We start from the raw sequence: 27,055 nt of genomic DNA, 5'->3' as shown, positions 1-27,055 counted from the left end.
GTGAAAATGGCAACATAAATGTATACACAAATGAAATTCAAAGAACCATTGGGTATTATTTCAAAAACTTGTACTCCACAAAATTGGAAAATCTTAATAAAACAGATGATTTTTCTAGGCAGATACCACTTACCAAATTTAAATCAAGGTCAGACAAACTATTTATGCTGTCCTGTAGTAACTAAAGAAATCGACACATGCAGTAAAATTCTGCCAACTAAAAAAAAAAAATCAGGACCAGATAATTTTAGTGTAGAATTCTACTAGAATTATGAAGACTAGCTGATACCAATACTCCTCAAACTATTTCACAAAATACAAACAGAAGAAACACTACCAAGCTCAGGTAAAAGTCAACTTGATATCTTCACTATACAGACTCAAGACAGAACAAAAATACTGCAGATCAATTTCTCTTATGAACATTGAGGCAAACTACTCAATAAGTGAGTCACAAACCAAATCCAGGAACGCATCAAAGACATCATTTATCATGATCAAGTAAGCTTTATCCCAGGGATATAGGGATGATCTAATGTATGAAAATCTATCAATGTACCCTACCATATACAGAAAAAACTTTCTGACCAATTTCTCTTATGAACATTGATGCAAAGTACTCAATGAAATACTCACAAACCAAATATAGGAACACATCAAAGATATCATCCATCATGATCGATTAGGCTTCATCTCTAGGATGTAGTGAAGGTCCAATATCAATGTGTCCTGCCATATAAATAAAAGAACCTGAAATGCAAACACAACAAAGAGGATTAAATCAGGAAATACTAAAAATTCAGGGTTGAAATCAGAAACAAAGAAAACAGGATAAAAAATGAAAATAAACAAACAAAAAAAAACCCCAAAAAACAAAACCAAGAGCTCATTCCTTGAGAAAAGCAATAAGAAAGACAAACCCTCTATCAAAACAGAAACTAAAAACAGAGAGATAGATATATAGAATCCAAATAAACAAAATGAGCAATGAAAAGAGACAAAACAACAAATGAGGAAAGTCAAAGAATCATTAAATCTTAATTCAAAAGCCAGTACTACACAAAATTGTAGGATTTTAATAAAATGGATGATTGTCTAGACAGATATAACTTACCAAAATTAAATCAGGATCAAGTAAACTATTTAATATATTAATATATATTTAATATAACCCCATAGGAAATAGTCACTGAATGTTTCCCAACTTCAAGAGAAAAAGGCCAGGGCCAGAGGATTTTAGAACAAAATTGTATCAGACTTTGAAAGAAGACTTAATACCAATACTCCCCAAACTCACAAAACAATCAGAAGGAGTACTGCCTTGCTCAATGTATGAGGCTACTATCACCCTAATATGTAAACCACAGAAGAACTCAACAAAGAAATAGAATTTAAGCCTAGTATCTTTTATGAACCTTGATATAAAAATACTCAATAAAATATTTGCAAACTGAATCCAGTAACATTTCAAAAACATTATCTACCATGATCAAGTAGACTTCATGCCGGGGGTTCAGGGATGTGTTCTTATAAAATTCATCAATGTAATCCACCATATAAATAAAGTAAAAGAAAAAAATAACATAATCATGTTGTTAGATGCTCAAAACTCCTTCACAAAATCCAACAGTCCTTCATGTTAAAAGTACTAGAGAGATCAGGGGTACAAGACATATGCATAAAGAAAATAAAAACAATATACAAGAATGTGAGGAGTGGGTGCAGCAGCGCAGCCAGCTAAAATGGCACCTGCAGAATTTCGAGCGCCATTTCTTGGTGGTTTGTGTGCTGCCCTCCTTTCTGTGACAGAGCCACATCCGCAGAACTACTGCACAGACTTGCTGCCACACAGAATCAGCCCATTTGACATGCACCAATGAGGCATGCCCATGTGGCAGGTTCGGAATGGGACAGGCATGGGAATAAAAGGACTGCCGTTAAGGGGACTGGGGGCTTCCAGAGAGAAGATTGTAAAGGGTTCCTGAATAAACTGTGTTGAGAAGAACTCCTAGTTGCTTTATTCCTGTCTGCTGTTCGGATAGAGAAGTGACAAGTGGTGGCCCGTATGGGGAGTTCAGAACTTAGCGCAGTCAGGGCAGCTAGATGGTAAGTTCCCAGGTAAGTGGGACAAAAGAAAGCTCTCAGTTCAGAGATGATATAAGTTCCCAGTTTTGGGATGAGTTGAAAGTGAAAGGAAAAGTTCCTGCTTTTGGGACAAGTTAAAAGTGAAACGAAAAGTTCTTACAGGTCGTGGATAAGGTTTCGGTTTTGGGAAAAGACCTTAAGATGGCTGAGGATCGAGGGGTACTATCACAGGAGTACTATTCATATCGTAAAATTTTACTGTATGGAAACTTTGGTATATTCTTATTTGTGTTTGGCAGCTCTCTCTCTCTCTCTCTCTCTCTCTCTCTCTCTCTCTGTGTGTGTGTGTGTGTGTGAAGGAGAGAGAGAGAGAGAGAGAGAGAGAGAGAGAGAGAGAGAGAGAGAGAGAATTTTGACATAGGCATGAAAGGCTAGCCTAGCCTTTGAATAAGAAGAATACACCATATTTAAGGGATATCTCTTTCAGTTGCATTAATACTTGATTTCTTAATGTACCTGTCTTTTACTTTTAAGGCATCAAGCAAGAGAGTGAAAGTTCAGGTCATGTGTTCATTATTAATACATTGTTAAGTCAGACTGTTGTAGTTTGGAAGTCTCACTAGTTTTAGATTGCAAAATGATAGATAGTTTGTGATTTACCCAAGTTGACTTTAAATAAAGATGGACTAATAAAAACAGGGTCGGACGGGACTGGGTTTTTCCTAGGGGCCACTTTGGCATCCAACCTACAAGCCTAATTGTACCATATACAGCTGCTCAGCTTGAAGTATTGATGGCCACTGTGGATGATTGGGCAATTTTGAGATGTACTTTTAATGGGACAATGAATAATCATTTTCCAAAGGACCCTATATTACAATTGATTTCTTATTTGGAATAGGGAACAACCCTTTTTTGTTCAACATATTTGTGTCCATACTGGTTTACCTGGTCCATTGACTGAAGAAAATCATAAAACCCTATCATCTCACTTTGGTATTCCTCATGCTGATGCTAGAGATATAGTGAAAGCTTGTCAAGCTTGTGCCCCATTATTACCCCAGATGGGAATTGGGCTTAATCTCTGAGGCCTATGCCCCCTACATTTATGGCAAATGGATGTCACCCATTTCCCTGAGTTTGGAAAATTAAAATATGTTCATGTATCTATGGATACTGCTTCTGGAATTATGTTTGCCTCCCTGCATTCTGGGGAGAAGGCTTGCCATGTCATTGCTCATTGTTTTGAAGCCTGGGGAGCCTGGGGCATGCCTAAATGTTTAAAGACAGATAATGGACCGGCGTACACCTCTACTTCCTTTGTGTCCTTTTGTAAGACTGTGGGAGCTCACCTTAACCATGGTTTGCCTTATAATCCTCAGAGGCAGGGCATTGCTGAGTGGGCACACTGCACCCTAAAGGAATATCTTCTTAAACAAAGAGGGAGAATAGCCTCCGGCCACACTCCTAGAGAGAGAATGGCTATAGCCCTCTTTACCCTAAATTTTTTGACTCTGGATAAGCAGGGATGATCTGCAGCTGATCGCCATGCTGATCCCGATGCTACCCATAAAGGCATGGTAATGTGGAAGGACATATTGACAGGAAAATGGAGTGGCCCTGACCCAGTATTGGTATGGGTGAGAGGGTCTGTTTGTGTGTTTCCATCAGCCAATTTGGGTTTCAGAAAGACTTACCAGGGTTATACAGCAAGAAGACAGGAATGGAGATGCTAAGAAAGACTCTTCTGCTGATGTGGATGCTACCAGTGATAAGGAGCAATGCTAGTTTTTGTTATGGAAGTCTCACCTTTGAAAGCTCAGTACAAATTTTAAGTTCAGGACAAAATATTTCTTTTCAACCCACACCGGTATGTGTGTGTGGCCTCCTTTTACATTTGCAGTATATAATGATAGTTTTAATGGTAGTGTTTTAATAGTTGTTTTTATTCATTATGTTGAAATGTTTCTAAATATCATTTTGCTATGGTTGCCCGTGTGCCTCGATATCTTCCTTGGCCTGTGGAAGCCCCTTCAGCCATGATTTTATTTAGATCTAAAAGAGATTTTGGCATTACTGCAGCAATAGTTACAGCCACTGCTGTTTCTGCCACCACGGCTACAGCGACCGCTATTTCATCAACCACCACAGTCCAGACCACAGCTGCTTTGAATAATATGTCTGCAGCAGTTGCCAAGGCCTTGGATACTCAGGGAAATATTAATAATCATTTGAAAGTGGGTATTCAATTGCTTTATCAAAGAATTGATCTTGTTCAGGAACAGGTAGATATATTGATGGAGTTGGCTCAATTGGGTTGCCAATGGAAAAATACAGGTAAATGTGTTACCTCCGTGCCTTTTCAGAATATAAGCCATGCTAGTAATCTTTCCAAAAGTCTTTCTCAATTCTTTACAGGAAATTGGTCAAAAGAATTCGAGGGAATGTTGAGAGAATTATGACAGTCCATTGTTCACATTAACTCAACCAAAGTGGACGCCTCCCTGGCCTCTGGATTGACCAGCTGGATTCTTCAAGCAATGTCCCACATCAAGGAGTGGGTGGGAATTGGGGAGGTTGCTATGTGCCTGGCCCTCATCAGTTGCCTTTACTTTTGGTGCATGTGTCAGATGAAAACCTGACAGAAAACATCTCAGGCCTTGATTGTACAAGCATTTGTATCAGTGGAGACGGGACAGTCTCCTCAAGTGTGGGTTGGCATGCTAGAGAGGTAGTCAATGACGGGTAAGACTCCTTGGGCACATTACCAACCTAAGACAGGGACCAAACCAAAGCTGTTTGAATTCCCATGATGGGTAAGGAGAATTGCTTGAAAGGGGCAACCTAAGACAGGCACTCTCTCTGCCAAAATTTTAAATAAGGGGGAATTGTGAGGAGCGGGTGTGGTGGTGCAGCCAGCTAAAATGGCACCTGCAGAGTTTTGAGTGCCATTTCTTGGCGGTTTGCATGCTGCCCTCCTTTCCCTGACAGAGCCACATCTGCAGAACTACCGTGCAGACTCCCTGCCACGCAGAATTGGGCCATTTGATGTGCACCAATGAGGCATGCCCACGTGGCAGGTTCTGAATGGGATAGGCATGGGAATAAAAGGACTGCTGTTAAGGGGATTGGGGGCTTCCAGAGAGAAGATTTTAAAGGGTTCCTGAATAAACTGCATTGGGAAGAAGTCTGAGTTGCGTCCTTCCTGTCTGCTGGTTGGATAGAGAAGCGACACAAGAAGCCAATATCCAACATCAAATTAAATGGAGAGAAAACTAAGCAATTTCAATAAAAGCTGTGATAAGATCAGGCTGACTACTCCCTCTCTGTCTATTCAACATCATACTTGAAGTTCTAGCAAGAGTAATAATATGGACAAAAGGAGATCAAGGGGATACAATCTGGAGAGAAATCAAATATCATCTTTGCAGATGATATGATACTATACATAAAAGACAGTATACATAAAGGAACACTAATATTTTACCAGAGAACTCCAATCTTCACCAAAGTGTCTATATACAAAATTAACTCAAAAACATCAGATGATCCCAATTTAAAAATTCAATTCTTTGATTTATTAATGTTCCAAATGTTGCTCCTGTCCCTGTTCCCTGTCCCAGAGTTCTTCATCCAATTTTCTATCTTCCATCTCTTTTGCCTCTTGGAGGGTGCTCCCCCTCCCAACCCCCACCCCCCAGCATTCCTTTTCTCTGGGGGCATCAAATCTCTATAGGATTATGTACATCCTAATTAGAGACAAGGTCTCACAGTGTAGCCTCTGCTTACTGTGAATTTGGAGGAGTCCTGTCTTGCCCTTTTTTGGTTTTTTTGAGAGAGGGGTTCTCTGTGTAGCCCTAGCTGTCCTGGAACTCACTCTGTAGACCAGGCTGGCCTCAAACTCAGAAATCCGCCAGCCCCTGCCTCCCAAGTGCTGGGATTAAAGGCATGTGCTATATATGATTTTCAAACCCATTATATATTTTTCTTTATTTCTTAAAATTTTTAAAGTGTGAATGTTACATTTCAAGAAAAACTGACCAAGATTACAGGTATTATTAAAGCCATTTACAAAGAACTAGATTATTTAAGTAGTTTGTATAAATAGAAAGTAAAAACAACACAAAGACAAAAATATTTACATAATAACTCTGTAATTATAGTTTTGTATAAATATGCTATCATTTTCAAAAACAGAAAAAAAATGGTAGAAATAGCAAGGGCTCAACAGTACTACCCACTGAAGAATAATCTTCATACTATGGTGGATGTTTCTTTTTCACATCACCACATGCCCTGCACCACAAAATCTTTTTCCACCAGATGTAGGTTACTGCAGAGAGCCACAGCTGGTTTGGAGGTATCATTTGGAGCTTGGTGTGTTTAAAAGAGAGTAAATCATTTGTGGTAATTTGAATTAGCTTGCAAAAATCTATCCATGTATTTTAAATAGTTCAAAATATATTAAGAAATTGTTCTTATTCTAAAAGAATACAAAAAAGAGATATCTCCATAAATTTACAATGATCATTATTGAATAAAATTGTTACTTCCATTATTTCAGCATATTTATAGAAAGCAGACTATTTTAAGCAATATATGTTTCATACTAAATGATAGACAAATGTCATTTTAAAGTGAAAAATGTGTATTATTAAGAATGGATCTAATTGTTTTGCATTTATGATTTAATATATCCTATTTTTACACCTTGCTCATTGATTAGACACTTCTTTGAGACAAAGAGTTGAGATGAATTACAAATATCATTTAGATACCATGTTACTAATATCATTTGACAAACCATGTATGTATCTGGGGAATTTGAAATAATTTAAATGTTATACACTTGTATGTAATTGGTAACTACTAAATATCCAGGAGAGGCTAGTATCAGGTAATTAGTTTGGTATGTTTTCCAGAAAGGTAACTTTATTGTTATATTATTAATTTTACTGCTGTTACTATAATAACCATAGAACTGAAAAACAAATGGTTCAAATCATTCAGTGATAATAAACTTACTTGAATTCTATCAGTTCATTAAGGCTCCAATTAACAAGTTGTAAGAGGATAAAGTAAAATTTGCATCACCTGTTAATGATACGGCTATTAAGTCTCTCTGAGTGTTCACACATTTCTCAAACAAATTAAAACCTTTCCTATCAAATCCCCAGAAGTGTGATTTAATGAATCTCTCAATGATAGTCTTCTCATTAAGATATTCTCAAGAACATTCTCCTGTCTTGGATTAGTTCCAAAGTGTTAACTTTAGAATTAACTTTGTTAGTTAAAAACTCCATCCCCATGTGGTTTAAGGAAAAAAGGGAGAAACAACCGGATTAAAATTTCTGGTTATCTGTTTCTAGGCTGCCAGATGCATGTTTCTGTTCTTGTTTACTAACTTTACTAATAATCACTTCTTGAAGAACAGACAATATCACAAAGTTTCTCAACTATTTTAGGATACATATAATTTACATGTACAAACACAGAAGAATATATAAGAACAACAGCTTCAGGAATACTTGAGACAGTGAAACAAATTCTTGAATTTAGAAAGATAGTTAGATATTGTCATTTTCTATCATAAGCACTATGTGAGCATGTAAGGAAAGCAAATAGGAACTCATTAAATAATGTTCTTAGAAAATTATTTCAATTATTTTTGTTTGTATAAAAAGGCATGAGAGATTCAATCATTTTATTTCAAAGAACTTGTTGATTTCTAAGTGTGTGATGCTTTTGTAAATTTAAATGTTTATAAAATTCTGTTTTAAGTTCCATTTACAGACATTAGAGTGCAGAGACATTGTAGATACTGTGAGAACACTGATCCAGGACACGGCTCGCTTTTTTAGTGGGTCTTCATGGCCACTCACTTAGATGCTGTCTTTGGAAGAAAGATATAGCTCAATGCCTGACTGATCATTTTTAAATATTGATTTTTATTAGTGCTAAATTTAGAGAGAGCTCAAAAATATTTTGATTGACTTTTCTTTCAATCTTCTACTTCCTATGAATTTACCCAAATTCACTGGCAATTTCCTTTCATTCCTGCTCTACCTGGAAGTCATAACCTCTCACTAGAGCAGAATCAAAGGCCTAGATGCTGTTTACTTCTGGAAACTGGATCCAAAATCTTCATTTGTTCGGAAACATTAATTTCAAACACTATGGAAATTTTAAAGTGTGAATGTTACATTTCAAGAAAAACTGACCAAGATTACAGGTATTATTAAAGCCATTTACAAAGAACTAGATTATTTAAGTAGTTTGTATAAATAGAAAGTAAAAACAACACAAAGACAAAAATATTTACATAATATTACATAATAATACATATTATGTAATACATATATTACATAATAATACATCTCCTGGATGGATTCAGATCAAGATGTAGAATTCTTAGCACCTCTGCCAGTATCATGTCTCCCTGCCTGCTGCCATGTTTCTTTACAGCTGTACAAAAATATATTGAATATATGTAACCCAATCACATTTTCCATGCATTAGTTAAATATCTAGGTTGTTTCAACCCCATGACTATTGTAAATAAAGTAACAACAAACAATGAGGAAATGACTCTCTGTAGGAAATAGAATCCTTTGTATATTTAAGAAAGAGTGGCATGTCTGGCTTACATGGGAATTTAATTGTTAAGGATAATTCTAGATTTGGGTTTTTTATAGATAGCTCTTTTATATTAAATTATGTGCCTTCTAATTTTATTCTCTATAGAATATGTAAAATTTTATTTTTTTATTTTTATTATTTTTAATAATTATATACAGTTTGTTTTTCATATGCAGCCCCCAATCCTTTCAGCAGATGCTAGATTTTGTCAAATACTTTTTTTGCATCTGTTCAGACTACAATGTGAGTTTTATCTTTAATTCCATGCTAATTTATCTTTCTGTTGACTTCCTGGTTTTGATAATACAGTAATATTAACTTCATAGTTTAGTAATGTTTCTACTTAGAGCTTTTTCTCCTACTGTAATAAACACCAGGACCAAAAAAACTTTAGAGAGAAAAGGATTATTTCAGCTTACACTTTCTAAAAATAGTGTACCACAGAGAAAAATTATGTCAGAAACTGCAGGCAGAAAACTAGAGGTATGAATCAAAGCAGAGAACATGGAAGAATTTTGTTTACTGGCTTACTTTATCTTGGTTATGTTTATACAACAAAGGATTGAGTTCATTTAGTTATACAACTAAGGATAGCACTACATATAACGAGCTGTATTTTTCTCATACCAATCAATAATCTGAAAATTCCCTATAGATATTAACACAGGCCAATGGGTTCTAAGCAGTTCCTCATATGAAGCTCCCTGTAAGTGACTCTTAGTTGTGTTAACAATAAACAAATTGAGATACAATAGTGTTTATTTTATTTACATTTTGTGGAATAGCTTTAGAGAATTCTATTATGAAACTATGCAGAATTGGAGCATTTTTACTTGGGACGTTTTTTTAGTTAGTTCTTTAGTCTATTTGTCCAGTCTGTTAATACTATGAACTTACATGATTTTGCTTTAACTTAGGTGGATTAGTTATATGTAAAAATTTGTTCATTTTTTTAAGTCACTGTATTTCTTTGATCATTTAGTTTGACTATCATGCAACATATGTAAAATAATTGATCTTTTTTCTTTTTAATTGATTATATATTTACATTTCAAATGTTATCACCCTTCTCAGTTTCCCCTTCACAAACCCCCTATCTACTCCCCTCCCCCTGCCTCTATGAGGGTGCTTCTCCATCTGCCCATCCACTTCTGCCTCAGAGCCCTAGTTGTCCCCTACCCTGGGTCATGGAGCCTCCACAGGACCAAGAGGGCGCCCCTCCCAGTGATGCCCAATAAGGCAATCCTCTGCTACATTTCCAGCTGGAGCTATTGGTTCTCCCCCCTCCCCCATGTGTACTCTTTGGTTGGAGAGTTAGATCCTGGGAGCTTTGGGGGAAATTTATTGGTTGATATTGTTGTTCATCCTATGGGGTTGCAAACTCCTTCAGCTCCTTCAGTCCTTGCCCCTAACTTTTTCACTGGGGTTCTTTTGCTCTATTATCTGAAAAATCCACACAAGGATATTCCCACCCTTTGTTCTTTGTTATAATGGCTGTTCCACAAAGTGCATAAATGACAAAAAAAGTAAGAATTACTTTGAAAAAGTGTGGGAAATATCTGAGTTATCTACTTATGTCTTTGCTTGAAGTTGTGGTGCTGCTGTTTTTTTGATTCTGAATATATATCTTTCAGTTTACTATGTAATATGTCTGGCTTTGTTTAACCTTATAAATGCATGAATATACAAGAATCTATTTAATGAGCACTTGTGGTTGTGTAGTCAATAACTTTTTTCTGAATTTATTATATGCAAAACACATATAAAACTTGTTTATTTTTAAGGTACACAAAAGAGTTCCAAGAATCTGGTGAAAGATAGACTCTGAATAGGAAAAAAAAGTTTATTCCAGATCTTTGCCTAAAGATATGTAAGAGCTATTCACAGGTAAGAGCTGCCTGTCTTACTGCAACTGGGTTTCTAATATAAAGTAGTCAACACATAAATCATTTATGTAAGTAATACTACATGGACTGAGCAGTGTTTGTCTCTCTGTGTGTGTATGTGTGTCTCTGTCTCTCTGTCTCTGTCTCTTATCTCTCTCTCTCTCTCTGTGTATGTGTGTGTGGTGTGTGTGTGTGCATGTGTGTGTGTTACCTAAGGTTTCTAGTTGCTTTGATGAAAACCATGATGAAAAGAAACATGGAGTGAAAAGTATTTATTTCATCAAACAGCTTATTAGTCTGTGGCTGAGGGACGACAAGGCAAGAACTCAAGGCAGGAACTGGAAGGCTGGCAATGTTTTAGAAGCCATGAAAGAGTGAAGCTCACTGGCTTGCTCAGCCTGCTTTCTTATAGTATTTAGGCACAACACCTCATAGTTTCACCACCCAGAATGGGCTTGGCCCTAAACATTAATCAATAATTTAAAAAAAATGTGCTACAATCTTGCCTGCAGGCCAATATTATTTTCTCAGCTGAGAATTCCTCTTTCATAATTACTTCACCTTGTTTTGTAAGGCCCCCATGAAGGGAGGACCTCACTCAAGCCTCAGGAATTTGTGGCCAACCAATTAACTCACAAGACACCGAACTTGATGCAATCAGCAAGAGGTATATTTCGATCAACATGTTGAGGTCAAGACCCGTAGCCCATGCAGGGGCAGTGGGGACTGATCCTGGGGCTTTGGAGACAGAGAGAATTTAAAGCCAAAAACCACAACTCAGGGGGGAAACCACAACCCACAGGGAGTAACGGAGGGTTACTGGAGAGTACCTGTGGAAAGTCCCAGCCCATTATTCAGTTTGTGACAGGGTCCAAGGAACAGTCATGGGGAACATTTTGTATAGGCTATTCTCAAAGAGCCTATTCATAATCAACCACCTATCCTGTGGTCAGCCAAGTTCCTGACCTGTCATGACAAAACTCATGACCAAGCTGACCTGTATTCTTGATTCTGTTCAGCCTGCTAGGAGTTTTTTTTTTGAAAATATTTAACCCTTTCAGTTTCAAGTTGATATAAAACTAGCTGGTACACACACTCACACACACACACACACACACACACACACACACACACACACACACACAGACTTAATGCAAAAGAGACCATGCATTTGGAAGAGACTGAGATGGTACATAGGAGAGGTTGGAAAGATGAGAAAGAATGTTGAAATAATGCAATCATATTTTAATACCAAAATAATAATTGTTTAGAAAAGTAAAATAGATTGCTTTAATGAAATAAAAATAATAAAAGAACTTTAGAACCACTGTAAATAAAGTGAAATAATATCTGAAATGTCAACTGAAAGGGGTGAAATGCTGAAAATTAACTTGAAAGTTTTTCAGGTGTACAACTCCTTACCAGTGAAAAGAAGAAATAGAAATCACTTCTAAAAGATATTCAAGGCAATAGGTGAGACCACAGATTCCATAATCTTAAAATTCAGTTTTAGTGTTTTTTAACAATTTTTTGTTTAATATGTCAGAAAAGAGAGAAGCACATTGTCTCATTCTGTATGAAACATAAAGTGTGGGGAGCCCACAGAAGGCAGCTATCATCCTTGCAGCCATCTTGAGCCATATACCCTGACAAGAGACTTGTTTACAATAGCCTACAATAGCTGAGCACACTCTGATAACATCTTGTTTTAGATACCCAGGATCTTCCCTTGGGTGTGTGAGACTTAAAGGTGTGATTTAGAGCAGAGACTTAAAGGTGTAACTTAAAGGTGTAATTTATGGATAAGGCTTAAAGGCATGACTTAAAGGCATGGCTTAGAAGTGAGACATATAAAAGGCAAGAGGCAGACAGAAGAAATTATTAGACATTGAGACTTGGAAGAGTACTTGAGACTTGAGGCAGGTAACTTGGAACTGGGAAAGAGACTAGCAACTTAAAACTAGAATTAGGACTTGAGATTTGGTGCTGAAGTCCAGGACCTGAGACTTGCTACTAGGAACTAGGGACTTGGAGAGAAGAAGAGAAACTGAAGAATAAATGGGATTGAATCACACTCTATCTGGTCTCCATTCTTTGCGTCTGTCCTCACTCTCTCTCTTGCTGAACATCTACCTGCAGACTGGAGCAGCTTGGGGCAGTGCAGGCTCTAACAATTAGCCCCCAAGGCTTTTGGCAGTGTGGGTTCCAACATTGATAGAGCAGTCTGCAACATTTTGGCCCCCAAATGTGGGGTAGAATGGTTCTTAACATTAAAGCAGAAACTATACATCATGTTTCTAAAAAGAGAGGTTAGAGCCAGTGCTTACACTGAATGAAATAAGGAGATTAGAAAAAGTTCTGTTCTGAAATGGAATAAAGGAAAGTCATCCATAAGGGAAAGTCCTAAAAAAATGCTTTGCAGTTTCAAAAGACCAATTAAATTATTCCCACTGTTCTCTCTCTACCTCCTGATTATAGAATAAAACGTGAGCTCTGAGCTGTTTGTGTCACCAAGTCTTTGCTCTACTATCACAAATCCTCTGATCCTAATCCTTTGACATTAGTAACCTGACTAAATACTTTCATAATTCAGGACATGAAAGCTGAATTGAAACTCTAAAGCAAACTAAAACTAAAAATTAAATATAAGTGAAAAACTAAATATTACACTATGAAACTCAGATGAAAACCTTATGAATATACTAAATTAAGTAGAGGATAGAATATCAGAAATTAATGGAATTAGAACATTTAATAAAATAATACAAATATACACACAGAGTGAATATTGAGCAAGTTTAGAATACTGTGAAAAGATCATGTGTACTTATTATAGGTAAGTAAGTAAGTAAGAAGAAGAAAAATATCAGGCCAAAAGTATGGACCAGATCTTCAATAGTATCATTGAATAAAGCTTTCCTCTAATTAAGGAAATGCATGTTTATATGAATACAAGTAGCTCATAATACACCAAATATGGCCAGAAAAGAAATTCTCCATGGCATTTTAAAGTTAAAACAATGTACAGAAAAAAAATGGGGGGCACTGAAAGCTACACAAAAGAAAAAAGGAAGAAAGAAAGACCAACAAACAAAACAGAAACAAACCACCAGACACATATAGAGGAAACAAACAAACAAAGAAAACTTCAACAGAATAACAGGTGACTTCGTAAGGGAAAACATAAAATACATAAGAGCCTTTAAAATGTACTCCAAGTCCTACCTAAAAGAAGAAATTCCAACCCAGACCAGAAAATTTATCTGCCACAATTTAAAAAAAATAAATAAATGTTTTCTATAATATAACCAAAAGAATTCTTGTCTACCAAACAATTCACATAGAGAAAAATTAGTTTATGGACAGAATATGCATAGCCAGAAGACTGCAGAAAGGAAAAGGAAAGAAGCTACAATTATTTTTTTTTGAGCTTTTGTCACTTTATTGTTAACCAATGAATATTATCCAAAATTAGAGATGTAATTGTAATTTACTTGTACAACATGAAATCATGCTAATGGGAAATTACCAAATACTCATTAGTGTGTTTTTACATTGCTATATGAACATGTGCTCTCAACTGCTAATGATAAATGTTATAATTGATGCAATCACTATGAAAACCCATTTTGCAAATGGCTGTTCCTGTTTAGAAAAATTCATACATCTATAACAATGGATTAAAACCACTTTAATCCTAATCTACAAATAGACCTTTAACAGCAAATATAACTGGTATCCTCTCAACACTGTAACAACTGGTGTAGCAATGACAATGTACACAATGCAAATACTAAAAAAAAGGTTAAAATCTGAGGGAAGTCAATTCTGTTAGCAATAAGGAATTTTTGTCCAGTGAATGGATTCTGTCACCTTTTTGTACATTTTTCACTTTTTGTTTGTTTCATCTTTTTCAGTTGAATATTAATACTGATGGCCATGTCTGACAAATGTGTGTATGTGCTTTGAGCATTGTGTACATCTTAGGATAATGGTGGACATTTCAATGCATGTTCAGTTAATGAGCTCAGTTTTCTTTGCCCTTCCCATGTTGTAGGTTACATACATCTCCATGTCATTCTCGTGTTTTGTTAATGTGCCCTTCTCATGCCCTCTCATGATAGAGCCGTAATCCTGGTGTCACACAGATCACTTACTGGAGGTGTTTAAAATTAGTTAGTTGGGTAGACAGACAGATATGGGACTACATCACAAAATGATTAGAATGTTGGACAGCACAGTATGCAGCCAGGGGTTAATTATTACAGAAATCCCCTAATTACTTTATTGAGTGTTTGCTTTACTTAAGTACAGTCATCTCAGCTTGAGTGATGGTTTTTCGTGTCCTGTAGTCCTATGGTGGCTTTCCTTGCCTGTCATTTCAGTGATATACTCACTAGGCAGTTGCTCTTAGGAAAATTATTCATGAAGCACAGCCTGTAAGTACATGGTCTCTGAAAAAATGCAAGTTTTGTTCTTAGGATGATTTAGAAACACAGATGTTCAGTAGAAGGTATCTCTTGATGATAGCTAATTCTAATTGAAGGGGAAAATAAAAACCCAAACCATGGCCTTTCTGCAAGGGCAGCATATGGAAACATCAGTTCCAGGAACATAACACTACCTCACTCTTCACATGGTGACTGTTCACACACAGTCTGTTACCCATGGGCAGTCCCAATCATGTCCTTCCTTGAGTATGCTTTTGAGATACCAGTGCTAATGTTTTAACTGCCTTTTTGTTGAATTGTGGGACTCTGAGTTGTGTTTGAATTATATATTCTCACTAGTGTGCTGTTCCCTGATGGGTGTTCTGTGTCTGAGGAAGTGGAGTGACCCTTTGTGAGAAAGACATTGCCTTTGCAGCACATGAAGCATTCCCACTCTTCGTTCTTGATGGGATGGGTAACATCGTTTTAGCATATTTGATTTCTAAATCACTGCTTATTTTATTTGCAATCTCTAAAAACAAATTTTATTTCAATGACGTCTTACTGAGGAAGTCTTTCCAGCTAGAAAGCTGTTCTTACATTCTCTGATCATGAAGCACCTGAATTTGAAGCTACAGAAAGCCTTGTTTTTTCTGTGTGGTTCAGCTACTTTCCATTTGGTATTATGCACTCAAACATTTATCAGTGACAGTTGCCACTTTATTAAGCAGTTTTCACGCACAGTAGATTCAACTTGGTTTTGTGCTGTTTTTGATTTTTGCTGACTTAAAAAGGATTAATTTGGGCAGACATTATAAAAAGGAAAAGGTTAATATATTTTTTGGACTCTGCAGGACAAAAGACAACTAGTTAGCCTTGAAGTGACTGTTGTACAGTGGTTTTGCACATGCTTCAAAATCATAGATTTTGAGAGATCGGAGGCCTTACCACTCAGACTGAGAGGGAGAGACTGGAGGCCTTACCACTCAGACAGAGAGGGAGAGACTGGAGGCCTTACCACTCAGACTTTTCAAAGTATGAGTGTTCACTTTTCCAAAGCATCAGAGCAATAGAAGCTACAATTATTAAAATTTAAATGTTATTGAGAATACAGTAAAAGCACACATGCGTGCACACACACATACATCTTAAAATAACAAATTTATATTGTTCTTTGAACTTTACTTACCATCTTTATGTTAATGAGTATTTTGCACACATGTATGTCTGTTCTATGCATGCATATAGTGTTTGTAATGTCCATTTGACAGTGTTTGCTCCTCTTCTATTTGAAGTTATGGATGAGTGTTATTTGGCATGTGAATTCTAGGAATTAAATCTAGTTCTTCTGGGATAGCTCTTAACCTGAGCCATTTCTGCAGCAGTAAAACTTTTAAATATTAATGGCTTCAAGCCACTAATCAAAAGACACATAAGGAGGGTCTGCATAAATGTGTTACTTGTCAATATAAAAATTTGATGACTAATTAGCTGGGCAGGAAGTGTAAGGTGGGACTTCAAGAGAAAGAAGAACAAACTCTGGAAAGAAGAAAGAGAATAGGGTTTTAACAAGGAAACATGAGGAGAGTTAGACATGACTATGGGCCTGGAAGGTATAGCTAGCCACTTGGCTGGATGAGGATAGCTGTTTGTGCATCTGTGGCACTAAGGACTAACCCTTGAAAAATTATAAGTTCTCAGTGTGCTTATTTAGGGAACAAGATGGTTAAGAAATGACTGCTGATATATTAATTTCTAACATTAACTAATATATACAGAATATAAAGAATAATTTTTACAGACACATATGATTAATATGTTAATATTTAAACTTATAGAACTATGGCAATAACAAGCATGATACTGATGCAAAACAAAACAATGGAATAAAACAACAAACCCAAACATGAGTATAAATAATAATAGTTATCTGATATTTCCCAAAAATATGCACTGGAGAAAAGACAACATCTTAATAATTTGTCCATAGAATAAAGTGCATGTGAACATGTAAAAGAATGAAATCATATCTATGTCTATCACTTTGTTCAAAAGTCAACTATGAATGAATAAAAGCCTTTAATGTGAAACTTGAAGTTCTGAAAGTGGTAGAAGAAAATGAGATGCAGGTATACAAAAGGATGTTCTGAATAGGACTCCATTAGACCAAGTGTTAAGGCCAGTAACTGTCAAAAAATTAAATGGTTCCATACAACAAAAGAAAATGCCACAATCTGTATGTATTTGCACCAAACAAACTGAGGTAATTGGGAATAAAGGAACCATAGACAAACATACAGAAAAGCTGGGACTAAGTGCTTTGCTCTCTAATAGAGCTGTAACATAGTCACCTAGAAACTCAACATGTTTCACATATACTACATGAATAATGCAGAGTGCATTGGCTAATCTCACTAAAGAAACAGCCTCAGATTGAAGTTATTATGAGTGAGGAAGCTGTAGGAGATAGTTTCTGTATACACTGTGTTGCTGAAATTTTTAATCCCAATCTGACATTTTCATCTCACATTTGATCATTTAGTTCCTTGATATAAGACACACACACACACACACACACACACACACACACACACCCTTTATATTTACAATAATACTTAAACAGCACAAGACTTAGGGAGATATCTACCCTTTATGCTATTAAAATATATTTCCTATCCATAACCCCAAGTTATTACTTACTATGTTTCCTCTAGGTTCCTTTGAACTCCAAATGGCCAGCCCTTGTGTTCACATTTTCATCAAACCCATGGCAGCTTCACTCTCTTATTTCTTTGTTCTCTCACTCATGATTCTTCTCCAGTCCTACATGTCCAGGAATATAAACATTGCCAATGTTTTTTTCTGCCTTATTATTAGCTATTTCCCAATCAAAAATATAATGTCATCTGGGTCTATGTGTGGACTCTCTCCTCTCTGGGGGCAATCAAATCTTGGAGACTCACACTTAGCATTACAATTTCATAGCAAAAGACCAAACTTCAATAATTCCTCTTTTTACTTCAGTAAATAGCTTCTTTTCTCTCAGACATAAATTAAACATAATTAAACAATTATGAAAATTATAAGTTATGATATATTTATAATGCCCAGTCCATTATATTTGGCAATTTAATGTATTTTATCATGTATCCTATCTTGGTGAGTTAGAGATTTTTATCTAAATGATTTTGTATCTTAACCTGTTTTACCAACCTAAGAATCTCTTAAATCCTTAACAATGTAATGTTCATTGTGAGTCTATAACTATCTAGTCTTCAAGCTAATCAGAGATGTGATTTGAGTATGTAGAAAGTGCAGGAAGGCAGCTTCCAAAATTTAAATAATTGGCAGAGACAACTGACTTCTTGGACAGTCCCCAACATTTCTTATAATGTTAGAGCTTCTATCTCCAGGCTTCTGGACAAGAAGACCTGATGGATCTTAAATGAAGTAGGAATTATGAAGAACTACCTTACATTTTCTTGAAAGAACTTAACAGTCCAACTGTCCTGCATTCATTTGTCCTTTTTGGACATCATTTTGTTTGCAGATAAAGTTAAGGCATTTCTTGCCTAGTGGCTAGTTTGCCATAGTTGAAGCAACTCCACATGGAGGTATTAATGTCTTTCACTTTCTTTGAAGTAGAATGGGAATACTGTCAGGAGCAGACATGTCTCACAGATAAAAAAAAAATCTTTTAATAATAAAATAACTGTAGATGCCATATTCTGTGGATTTCTGACACTTCTGAAGACAGTTGAACTATTCACAGCATATCTGAACAAGCAAAGAATACCTGTCTCGGGCTAAATATTATCCATATAACCCAAAATATATATTTTTGTGATAATTCAAAATAGTACCTAACAAGACTATGCATTTGCCTAACTGACTTTCAACTTGAACTACTTAATCATCAACAGTTTGTAATAGCAACCATTTAAATTACTGGGCCTACACACTGTATTATAAATGAGCTGCAGAGCACAATGCCTATCTTACAGTAACAAAATTAATCATAAATTTAGTATCAATATACCAATGAAAACTTTAAACCTGAATCAATATACAAAATATACCTCAATTCTGCATCCAAATATAAAGATCTTTACTAATGTAAGATTATGGCTATAAAATGCCATAATTTATTTAAGGGTACATTTAATAATTCATACCTATTTATCTAGTTTAGAATTTGTAATACCATTATAACCACCAAACTTATAACTACACTATTTTGACAATTAAATAGTTAAAATAATAATTATTATTTATTCAAATAGGATTTTTGTGTAGTCTAATCTGGCCCAAATTTGTTTATAGATTAAGTTAACTTCAGACTCATAAGAAACTTAACTGTTCTTGCCTTTGTCTCTAAAAGCCAAGTGACATCCTGGAGAGATGTCACTGAGACCCTAAGAGAACAAAAGTGGCAGCCAAGGCTACTATACCCAGAAAAACTCTCAATCACAAAGATGCAGAAACCAAGATATTCCAAGACAAAACAAAATTTAAACAATATATTTCTACTAATCTATCTCTACATAGGATACTGGAAGGAAAACTCCAACACAAAGAGGGTAACTACTCCTAAGAAAACATGAGAAATTAAACATCTCACAACACACACAAAAGGAAAGAATCATACACACATAATACCATCTCCAGCCACAAAAAATAATAGAAACTAACAATTATCTGTCTTTAATATTTTCCAACACAATGGACTCAACTCCCCCAATGAAAAGAAACAGGCTAAGAGACTGGATAAGTAAACAAGATCAAGCATTTTGCTACATACAACAGACAAATCTCAGTGACAAAAACACACTACTTTAGAGTAAAGGAATGGACAACAGTTTCTCAAGCAAGTAGTCTCAAGAAACAAGCTGGATTTGCCATTCTTATTTCCAATAAAATATATTTCAGCCAAAAGTTATCAAATGAAATGGGGAAGGACACTTCATATTCATCAAAGGAAAAATGCACCAAGAAGAACTCACAATTCTGAACATTTGTGCCTCAAATTCGAAAGAAACCACATTTTTAAAAGAAACTTCACTAAGTCTCAAAACATACTTTCATTCTCAAACAATAATAGTGGGAGACTTCAACACCCCATTCAGGTCATTGATACAGAAGCTAAACAGAGACACAGTGAAACTAATAAAAGTTATAAACCAAATGGATTTAACATATATCTACAGAACATTCTCCCCAAAACAAGAGAATATACCCTATTCTCAGTACCTCATAGAGCTTTCTCTAAAATTAACCATATAATTAGACACAAAACAAGCTTCATCTAATACAAAAAAAATTGAAATAATCCCTTGATTCTTTCAGATAACCACAGAATAAGCCTGGACCTCAATAACAGCAAAAACAAAAGAAAGCCCATATACTCAGGGAACCTGAACAAAACTCTACTCAATGATAACTTGGTCAGGGAATAAATAAATAAATAAATAAATAAATAAATAAATAAATAAACCAAAGACTTTATAGACTTCATGAAAATGAAGACACAGCATACCCAAACTCATGGGGCACAATGAAAGCAGTGATAAGAGGAAAAGTCATAGTCTTCATAAAGAAATTGGTGAGATCCCTAACTAGCAACTTACCAGCACATCTGAAGCTCTATAAGGAAAAGAAGCTCTATAAGGAAAAAAAGACCCAAGAAGAGTAGACATTAGGAAATTGTCAAACTCAAAGCTGAAATTAACAAGTTAGAAACAATGAGAACACTACAAAGAATCAATGAAACCAAATCCTGGTTATTTGAGAAAATCAACAACAAACAGCCAAATTAACTAAAAGGAAAATAGACAGTATCCAAGTTGACAAATCAAAAATGAAAAAGGAGACATAACAACAGAAACTGAGGAAATTCAAAAAACTATCAGAAACTACAACAAAAGACTATATTCAACAAAACTGGAAAATGTAGATGAAATGAATGATTTTATATACAGATTCTATATACAAAGTTAAATCAAGATCAGGTAAACTAAACAGTCCCAAACTCCTAAGGAAATAAAAATAGCCATTAAAACCTCCCAAACATAACAGTCCAAGTGCAAGACAGTTTTAGTGTAGAATTCTGTCAGATTTTCAAAGAAGAGCTTATTACCAATACTTCTCAAAGTATTCAACAAAATATAAATAGAAGGAACACTGAGTAATAAATTACATGAAACCACAGTCACTCTGATACCTAAACCACACAAAGACTCAACAAAGAAAGAGAACTTTAGGCCAATTTCAGTTATGAATATAGATGCAAAATTACTCAAGAGATTTTTAGTGACTAGAAATGTCCCCTGCTTTTGAAGCCCATTTACTTCTCTTGGAAGGCAACTTTCCTCTTCCTGCAGCTTTCTGCCCTCTGCAATATAGCTAAGTTTCCTAGTCACCGCACTTGAGGAAAAAACTCTTAGCAAGAGCTTTGGCTGTCTTAGAAGTAAGCTAGCTTAAGTTCATTTTTGTACCTCTCACAGAGATTAAATAAGTAGAGTGAGCTGAGTCTCTGGAAACTTTTTGTTTTATATTGACAGCTCTACAGCAATGTTACTTTATTTTGTTTACATATTTATTAAATATTTGTCAAGATTACTATTTTGTTACTCTGTGAAGTTGGTTGCTTGTTTTACCAAATAAAAGTTATTTTAATGTTGCCAAAGTTATTTATAAAAACTAGCAATTAGAGGAATAAAGCATTTTGTGGGAAAAAAAATCTCACAAACTGAATCCAAGAACACATCAAAACTATTATTCACCATGATCAAGTAGGCTTCATCTCAGGGATGCAGGGATGATCCAATATAGGAAAATCCATCAATGCAATACAGTATATAAGCACATTCAAAGAAAAAAAAATCTCATTATCTTCTCATTAGATGCTGAAAAAGCCTTAGACAAAATATAACTTTTAACCTTTCATGTTAAAAGTCTTGGAGAGATGAGAAATTCATGATACGTACCAAAACATATTAAAAGCAATATATAGGAAGCCAACTGCAAGCATAAAATTAAATAGAGAGAAACGAGAAGAAATCCCACAAAACTTAGGGACAAGACAAAGTTTTCCACTATCTCCCTATCTACTCAATATAGTACTTGAATTTTAGACTCAAACTATTAGACAATTAAAGAAGGTCAAGGGGATACAAATTTGAAAGTGAGAAGTCAAAGTATCACTATTCTCAGATGATATATCTACATAAGCAATTCACAAAATTCCATCAAAGGACACCTACAGCTTATAAACAATTTTAATTAAGTCAAATAAATCGGTAGCTTTCCTTTACACAAATGATAATAAGAAAATTTCTTATTATGTGTGGAAGAAATTAGGCACACAAAGCCATTTAACAATAGTGACAAATAGTACAAAATAACTTGGTATAACTCTGACCAAGCAAGTAAAAGGCCTGTATGATAAGAACTTTAAATCCTTGAAGAAAAATATCAAAGAAGACCTCAGAAGGGAAAAAATCTCCCATGCCTATGGATTTGTAGGATTAACAAAGTGAAAATGGCCATCTTACCAAAAGCCATCTACAGATTCACTACAATCCCCATCAAAATCACAAAACAATTCTTCACAAAAATGGAAAGAGCAATTCTTAAATTCATATGGAAAAAAATCCCAGGATGGCTAAAACAATTCTCAACAATAAAAGATCTTCAAGGGGAATCACCATCTTTTACTTCAATCTGTATTCCAAAGCAATAGTAGTAAAGACCACATGGTATTCATACAGAGACAGGTTGATCTATAGAATCAGGTTGAAGACCCAGAAATAAACACACATCAATGAACACTTGACACTAAAGCTAAAAACGTACAGGGGAAAAATAGTGCTGGTCTAACTTGTGGTCTTTATGTTGAAAAATAAAAATAGATCCATATTTATCACCTTATACAAAAGTCAAGTCCAATTGGATCAAGGAAGTCAACATAAAACCAGATATATTGAATCTAATAGAAGAGAAAGTGGGGAAGAGCCTCAAACTCACAGGGGGAAACTTCTTGAACAGAATATCAGTGGCTCAGGATCTAACATCAACAACTGATAAATGAGACCTCATGAAATGAAAAGCTTCTGTAAAGCAAAAGACACTGTCAATAGGACAAATCAGCAATCTATATATTAAGAAAAAAATCTTCACTAACCCTACATCAAATAGAGGGTTAATATTTAATACATGTAAAAACTCAAGATGTTAACTTCCAAAAATCCAAATAACTCAATTGAAAAATTGTGTACAAAGCTAATCAGAGAATTTATAACAGAAGAATATCAAATGGCAGAGTCATACTTAAATAAATGTTCAAAGTCATTAGTCATCAGGGAAATGCAAATCAAAACAATCCTGAGTTTCTACCTTACACCAATCATAATGGCTAAGATCAAAATCTCAAGTGATCATGCTATCAAGTATACAGAGAAAGATGAACACTCCTCCATTGCTGGTGGGATTACAAACTGTTATAACCACTATGGAAATCAATCTTACAGTTCCTTAGAACATTGGAAAGAGTTTTGCCTGAAGACCCAGGTATACCACTCTTAGACATACATCTGAAAGATGCCCCACCATGCCACAAGGACACATGCTCCACTATATTTATAATAGCCTTATTTGTAATAGCCAGAAGCTGGAAACAACCCAAATGTTCCTCAATCTAAGAATGGATACAGAAAATGTGGTTTATTTAGACAATGGAATACTATTCAACTATTTAAAATGAGGGCATCGTGAATTTTGCATAGATGGAACTAGAAAATGCCATCATAAATAGGTACCAAGACCCAAAAGGACATGCATAGTATGTATTTGCTGTTAAGTGGATATTAGCCAAAAAGTACAGAATACCTTGGATATAACCCACAGATCTTAAGAAATGAACAAGCAGAAAGGCCCCAGTGAAGATGCTTCAATCCCACTTAGAAGAGGGAAGAAAATAACCGTGGGAATACAGAGAGAGAAAGAGGGAGGGAGGGAGGGAGGGAGGGAGGGAGGGAGGGAGGGAGGGAGGGAGATAGAGAGGGAGGGAGAGGGGGAGAGAAGAAGAGAGGAATCTGGGTTGGAAAGAGAAGGGGGATGGGGAAAGGGAACAGAATCAAGTATGGGGGGACAGGTAGCAGAGAAGCCCAGAGGTCCAGGAGAATGAATGGAAATATGCAGCCTCAGGGTATTGGAGGCAGCAGACTCTCTAGAAAGTAACAGAGACCCAGTAGTGAAAGACTCTCGGGAATCAGTGGGTGTGGCCTTAGCCAAAATGCCCAACAATGAGGAGGCAGAATGCAAAGAGTATACCAGCAATAGATAGATAGGGCCTCAAGTGAAGGGATGTATTTACTAACACACTGTCAAAATTTCTGACACAGAATTGTTCAGGTCTAAAAGAACTGCAGAGACAAAAATGAAAAGACTGAAGGAAAGGCAGTCCAATGACCAGCCAAACTTGGGATCAATATCATGGGAGGGCATCAAGGCCTGACACTATTACTGATGCTATGATATTCTTACAGACATGAGCCTGGCATGGTTGTCCTCTGAGAGGCCCTATCAGCATCTGACTGAGACAGGCACAGATACTTACACCCAATCATTGGACTGAAGTCAGGGATGCCTATGGTTGAATCAGGGGAAGGATTGAAGAAGCTGTAGAGAGGGTGGCCCCATAGGAAGACCAGTTGTCTCAATTAATCTGGACCTCAAGAAGCTCCCAGAGTCTAAGCCACTAACCAGAAACATACATGGGCTTGTCTGGGGCTGCTGAGTACAAACATAGCAAAGGATTACCTGATCAGGCCTCAGTGAGAGAAGATGCACATAATCCTCAAAAGACTTGAGGCTCCAGGGATGGTGGAGGCTTGGTGGCAGAGAGAGAGCCCCTTTGGAGGCAATAGGGAGAAGGAATAGGATAAGAGACTGTGAGAGGGGGGACCTGGACGGGAGTCAATAGCTGAAATGTAAATTTAAAAAGTTATATCAATTTCCATTTTCTCCATTTTATTCTTAAAAATATTTATATCAATTTCATATATTTTCCCCTTCTTTAGATGATAATGTGTCTGTGGATAAATATACTTATATCTTCCTTCTCTTTATAAAAATTAAATTAATATCTTTTTACATATTTAATTTTATTTAAATTCCCTTTTATTTGCTATCTAAGCCGATTCTCAAACCAACATAGTCATGTGCTAGGCAAAATATTCCCACTATTACTCTGGAGCCCACATTTGTAGCTGCTTGCAGCCATGGACAAACTGAGTTCACCTGAAAGGGGAGCTGGAAATGAAAAAGGGGGGACAGAGAGGCAAGAAAAGCATGAAACCAAGACAAAGTTTTCTGATCAAGGCTCTTCTAATTTAAAGGGAAAGCTCCACCGAACCCATTCTTGTTTCAGCCAGAGATGGGTGGGGGAACCCATCTTTTGTTACAGCTGGAGATGTCTCAAGGCAAGATCAGTAAGCATTCTATTCTTCTAAGTTCCTGTAGCAGGTTGTATGTACACCCAAGGTAAGTAACTCCACCTAGGTCCTGTTATTTGGTCTATTGTGGTAAACATCTTTCAGGCCTGCTCAAGACTGGGAGGTAGGGCACAATTCCCCCTTATTAGTTTTTTAAAAGATGAGCAGTGCCAGCAGCTGGACAGGGTACAAGATTTCATCCCGTCTAGGGTAAAGAGTAGCTGGGAGGCTGTGCCTGTCTTAGGTTGGTGTCTATATTGCTTCTTATTACCCATCATGGAGAACATATATAGCATTATTGATGTATGCTTCTTTCTTAGGTCTATAGGAGCTCAAGAACACTCTTACCCATCTTTGACTACTGGCCATCTATGATACACTCTTTCCCATATAGACCAAAGCCACATTCAGACCAAAGGTCCTGTGAGTATGCATTCAATGCACTTTTTCATAGTGATGGATAACTGCCATGGTGAATAGCTGAGCTTGTTGAGAGCAATCCTGTGTGAAGGCAACCAATCTGTTTAAAATACAAGGTTCAAAAGTTAAAAGCAACAAGATTATCCAAGCAGTGTAGAAAATAAAGTTGTAAGTGGGAATGTCCCAGGTATCCAATTCAGCTACTAATTGGCAGGCATCAGACTCAAAGTCTGGTTACCAGGTATATAGTGAGTGGCTTTGATTATTGATAAAAAAAACACTTACTCTCAAGTAAGAGTAGAGACTATATGCCAGGTTAACTCAGCTGGCTGATAGAGATTTTGAGCCATCTTCATTATTAGAATCATTAGGCTCAAGATCTGTGTTCACTTGATGGACCAATCTTTCAGGCAGCCATTGGGCTCCATTTTCTTTTTATGAAAAAGCACAATCTGAATCATGATCCCCAATTAAAATAGGGTTAGGACCATTCCATGTATTAATTAGGGGGTCTCTCCATGGAAGTGACTGGATGCCAGTGGTAATCCGCTGCAGACTGACCTTTAGCATCAGTTTGCAAAAAATTCAAAACTAATAAGACAAAAGCAAAGGGTGCTTGGGTGACCTTGGAGGATATAATCCCCCCTTTTATTAATTTTTAAAAGTCAATTTTTCAGAGTTCCTTGTAAAACCAGGGCAGATGCACCAGTAGCTGCTCCTGACACAATCAGAGAGTTACGAAGATATTATTTTAAAGTTCCAAAATATCTGTTTCACAATTCCTTGCCCTTGAGGATGATAAGGAATCCCAGTAATATGAGTAATATCAAATTGTCAACAAAACATCTCAAATGTTTGACTGCAATAGCCACTTCTATTATCTACAATCTGATATGGAACACCAAGCATAGGAAAGTAATGTAGGCAATAACTAATTTCATTTTAGTTGTTTCTTTTGTTAAAGCAGTTACAACAAGAAAGCCTAAAAGGTGTCAAGTCACATGTACATATTTTAATTTCCCAAAATAAAAAATGAGTAACATCTATTTGCCATAATTGATTATGTATAAGTCCCCAAGGATTAGCCATTATGAAGAAATTG

Source organism: Arvicanthis niloticus, chromosome 12 (assembly GCF_011762505.2).
Source record: "Arvicanthis niloticus isolate mArvNil1 chromosome 12, mArvNil1.pat.X, whole genome shotgun sequence".
In the NCBI taxonomy this organism is placed as follows: domain Eukaryota; kingdom Metazoa; phylum Chordata; class Mammalia; order Rodentia; family Muridae; genus Arvicanthis; species Arvicanthis niloticus.
Note: the sequence above shows the minus strand (reverse complement) of the source record.